At 53.5% G+C, this 5,107-nt stretch overlaps 1 long non-coding RNA gene across 1 annotated transcript; it reads right to left on the reverse strand.

Annotated features, from left to right (window-relative positions):
• Window positions 1–1,915: 1,915 nt before the first annotated feature.
• LOC129864401 (uncharacterized) lies at window positions 1,916–4,244 on the reverse strand. The gene is made up of 3 exons (XR_008761244.1): window positions 2,708–4,244; window positions 2,174–2,455; window positions 1,916–1,970 (listed from the first exon to the last, which is right to left on the reverse strand). It is a non-coding gene; the product is annotated as an uncharacterized LOC129864401 (long non-coding RNA).
• Window positions 4,245–5,107: the final 863 nt, after the last annotated feature.

The raw sequence follows: 5,107 nt of genomic DNA on the forward strand, positions 1-5,107 counted from the left end.
ACAACCTCTCCTCATTCTGCTAGCCTGAACAACCCTTCCTCATTCTGCTAGCCTGAACAACCCTTCTTCATTCTGCTAGCCTGAACAACACCTCCTCATTCTGCTAGCCTGAACAACCCCTCCTCATTCTGCTAGCCTGAATAACCCCTCCTCATTCTGCTAGCCTGAACAACCCCTCCTCATTCTGCTAGCCTGAACAACCTCTCCTCATTCTGCTAGCCTGAACAACCCCTCCTCATTCTGCTAGCCTGAACAACCCCTCCTCATTCTGCTAGCCTGAACAACCCCTCCTCATTCTGCTAGCCTGAACAACCCCTCCTCATTCTGCTAGCCTGAACAACCCCTCCTCATTCTGCTAGCCTGAACAACCCCTTCTCATTCTGCTAGCCTGAACAACCCCTCCTCATTCTGCTAGCCTGAACAACCCCCCCCCCCCCCTCATTCTGCTAGCCTGAACAACCCCTCCTCATTCTGCTAGCCTGAACAACCCTTCCTCATTCTGCTAGCCTGAACAACCCCCTCCCCATTCTGCTAGCCTGAACAACCCCTCCTCATTCTGCTAGCCTGAACAACCCCTCCTCATTCTGCTAGCCTGAACAACCTCTCCTCATTCTGCTAGCCTGAACAACCCCCTCCTCATTCTGCTAGCCTGAACAACCTCTCCTCATTCTGCTAGCCTGAACAACACCTCCTCATTCTGCTAGCCTGAACAACCCCTCCTCATTCTGCTAGCCTGAACAACCCCTCCTCATTCTGCTAGCCTGAACAACCTCTCCTCATTCTGCTAGCCTGAACAACTCCCCCCCCCCCCCCCTCATTCTGCTAGCCTGAACAACCCCTCCTCATTCTGCTAGCCTGAACAACCCCTCCTCATTCTGCTAGCCTGAACAACCTCTCCTCATTCTGCTAGCCTGAACAACCCCTCCTCATTCTGCTAGCCTGAACAACCTCTCCTCATTCTGCTAGCCTGAACAACCCCTCCTCATTCTGCTAGCCTGAACAACACCTCCTCATTCTGCTAGCCTGAACAACCCCTCCTCCTTCTGCTAGCCTGAACAACCTCTCCTCATTCTGCTAGCCTGAACAACCCCTCCCCATTCTGCTAGCCTGAACAACCTCTCCTCATTCTGCTAGCCTGAACAACCCCTCCTCATTCTGCTAGCCTGAACAACCTCTCCTCATTCTGCTAGCCTGAACAACCCCCTCCTCATTCTGCTAGCCTGAACAACCTCTCCTCATTCTGCTAGCCTGAACAACCCCTCCTCCTTCTGCTAGCCTGAACAACCCTTCCTCATTCTGCTAGCCTGAACAACCCTTCCTCATTCTGCTAGCCTGAACAACCCCTCCTCATTCTGCTAGCCTGAACAACCTCTCCTCATTCTGCTAGCCTGAACAACCCCTCCTCATTCTGCTAGCCTGAACAACCTCCTCCTCATTCTGCTAGCCTGAACAACCTCTCCTCATTCTGCTAGCCTGAACAACCCTTCCTCATTCTGCTAGCCTGAACAACCCCTCCTCATTCTGCTAGCCTGAACAACCCCTCCTCATTCTGCTAGCCTGAACAACCCCTCCTCATTCTGCTAGCCTGAATAACCCCTCCTCATTCTGCTAGCCTGAACAACCCCTCCTCATTCTGCTAGCCTGAACAACCCCCCCCCCCCCCCCCCCATTCTGCTAGCCTGAACAACCCCCTCCTCATTCTGCTAGCCTGAACAACCCTTCCTCATTCTGCTAGCCTGAACAACCCCTCCTCATTCTGCTAGCCTGAACAACCCCTCCTCATTCTGCTAGCCTGAACAACCCCCCCTCATTCTGCTAGCCTGAACAACCCCTCCTCATTCTGCTAGCCTGAACAACCCTTCCTCATTCTGCTAGCCTGAACAACCCCCTCCCCATTCTGCTAGCCTGAACAACCCCTCCTCATTCTGCTAGCCTGAACAACCCCTCCTCATTCTGCTAGCCTGAACAACCTCTCCTCATTCTGCTAGCCTGAACAACCCACTCCTCATTCTGCTAGCCTGAACAACCTCTCCTCATTCTGCTAGCCTGAACAACACCTCCTCATTCTGCTAGCCTGAACACCCCCTCCTCATTCTGCTAGCCTGAACAACCTCTCCTCATTCTGCTAGCCTGAACAACCCCCCCCCCCCCTCATTCTGCTAGCCTGAACAACCTCTCCTCATTCTGCTAGCCTGAACAACCCCTCCTCATTCTGCTAGCCTGAACAACACCTCCTCATTCTGCTAGCCTGAACAATCCCTCCTCCTTCTGCTAGCCTGAACAACCTCTCCTCATTCTGCTAGCCTGAACAACCCCCTCCTCATTCTGCTAGCCTGAACAACCTCTCCTCATTCTGCTAGCCTGAACAACCTCTCCTCATTCTGCTAGCCTGAACAACCCCCTCCTCATTCTGCTAGCCTGAACAACCTCTCCTCATTCTGCTAGCCTGAACAACCTCTCCTCATTCTGCTAGCCTGAACAACACCTCCTCATTCTGCTAGCCTGAACAACCTCTCCTCATTCTGCTAGCCTGAACAACCCTTCCTCATTCTGCTAGCCTGAACAACCCTTCTTCATTCTGCTAGCCTGAACAACACCTCCTCATTCTGCTAGCCTGAACAACCCCTCCTCATTCTGCTAGCCTGAATAACCCCTCCTCATTCTGCTAGCCTGAACAACCCCTCCTCATTCTGCTAGCCTGAACAACCTCTCCTCATTCTGCTAGCCTGAACAACCCCTCCTCATTCTGCTAGCCTGAACAACCCCTCCTCATTCTGCTAGCCTGAACAACCCCTCCTCATTCTGCTAGCCTGAACAACCCCTCCTCATTCTGCTAGCCTGAACAACCCCTCCTCATTCTGCTAGCCTGAACAACCCCTTCTCATTCTGCTAGCCTGAACAACCCCTCCTCATTCTGCTAGCCTGAACAACCCCCCCCCCCCCCTCATTCTGCTAGCCTGAACAACCCCTCCTCATTCTGCTAGCCTGAACAACCCTTCCTCATTCTGCTAGCCTGAACAACCCCCTCCCCATTCTGCTAGCCTGAACAACCCCTCCTCATTCTGCTAGCCTGAACAACCCCTCCTCATTCTGCTAGCCTGAACAACCTCTCCTCATTCTGCTAGCCTGAACAACCCCCTCCTCATTCTGCTAGCCTGAACAACCTCTCCTCATTCTGCTAGCCTGAACAACACCTCCTCATTCTGCTAGCCTGAACAACCCCTCCTCATTCTGCTAGCCTGAACAACCTCTCCTCATTCTGCTAGCCTGAACAACCCCCCCCCCCCTCATTCTGCTAGCCTGAACAACCTCTCCTCATTCTGCTAGCCTGAACAACCCCTCCTCATTCTGCTAGCCTGAACAACCTCTCCTCATTCTGCTAGCCTGAACAACCCCTCCTCATTCTGCTAGCCTGAACAACACCTCCTCATTCTGCTAGCCTGAACAACCCCTCCTCCTTCTGCTAGCCTGAACAACCTCTCCTCATTCTGCTAGCCTGAACAACCCCCTCCTCATTCTGCTAGCCTGAACAACCTCTCCTCATTCTGCTAGCCTGAACAACCTCTCCTCATTCTGCTAGCCTGAACAACCTCTCCTCATTCTGCTAGCCTGAACAACCCCTCCTCATTCTGTTAGCCTGAACAACACCTCCTCATTCTGCTAGCCTGAACAACCCCTCCTCCTTCTGCTAGCCTGAACAACCTCTCCTCATTCTGCTAGCCTGAACAACCCCCTCCTCATTCTGCTAGCCTGAACAACCTCTCCTCATTCTGCTAGCCTGAACAACCTCTCCTCATTCTGCTAGCCTGAACAACCCTTCCTCATTCTGCTAGCCTGAACAACCCCTCCTCATTCTGCTAGCCTGAACAACCTCCTCCTCATTCTGCTAGCCTGAACAACCTCTCCTCATTCTGCTAGCCTGAACAACCCCCTCCTCATTCTGCTAGCCTGAACAACCTCTCCTCATTCTGCTAGCCTGAACAACCTCTCCTCATTCTGCTAGCCTGAACAACCCCTCCTCATTCTGCTAGCCTGAACAACCCCTCCTCATTCTGCTAGCCTGAACAACCCCTTCTCATTCTGCTAGCCTGAACAACCCCTCCTCATTCTGCTAGCCTGAACAACCCCCCCCCCCCCCCTCATTCTGCTAGCCTGAACAACCCCTCCTCATTCTGCTAGCCTGAACAACCCTTCCTCATTCTGCTAGCCTGAACAACCCCCTCCCCATTCTGCTAGCCTGAACAACCCCCTCCCCATTCTGCTAGCCTGAACAACCCCTCCTCATTCTGCTAGCCTGAACAACCCCCCCCCCCCCCCATTCTGCTAGCCTGAACAACCCCCTCCTCATTCTGCTAGCCTGAACAACCCCCTCCTCATTCTGCTAGCCTGAACAACCTCTCCTCATTCTGCTAGCCTGAACAACACCTCCTCATTCTGCTAGCCTGAACAACCCCTCCTCATTCTGCTAGCCTGAACAACCCCTCCTCATTCTGCTAGCCTGAACAACCCCCCCCCCCCCCTCATTCTGCTAGCCTGAACAACCTCTCCTCATTCTGCTAGCCTGAACAACCCCCCCCCCCCCCTCATTCTGCTAGCCTGAACAACCCCTCCTCCTTCTGCTAGCCTGAACAACCTCTCCTCATTCTGCTAGCCTGAACAACCCCCTCCTCATTCTGCTAGCCTGAACAACCCCTCCTCCTTCTGCTAGCCTGAACAACCCCCTCCTCATTCTGCTAGCCTGAACAACCCCCTCCTCATTCTGCTAGCCTGAACAACCTCTCCTCATTCTGCTAGCCTGAACAACCTCTCCTCATTCTGCTAGCCTGAACAACCTCTCCTCATTCTGCTAGCCTGAACAACCCCCCCCCCCCCCTCATTCTGCTAGCCTGAACAACCCCTCCTCATTCTGTTAGCCTGAACAACCTCTCCTCATTCTGCTAGCCTGAACAACACCTCCTCATTCTGCTAGCCTGAACACCCCCTCCTCATTCTGCTAGCCTGAACAACCTCTCCTCATTCTGCTAGCCTGAACAACCCCCCCCCCCCCCTCATTCTGCTAGCCTGAACAACCCCCCCCCCCCCTCATTCTGCTAGCCTGAACAACCCT

This window comes from Salvelinus fontinalis, chromosome 1, assembly GCF_029448725.1.
Source record: "Salvelinus fontinalis isolate EN_2023a chromosome 1, ASM2944872v1, whole genome shotgun sequence".
Classification (NCBI taxonomy): Eukaryota; Metazoa; Chordata; class Actinopteri; order Salmoniformes; family Salmonidae; genus Salvelinus; species Salvelinus fontinalis.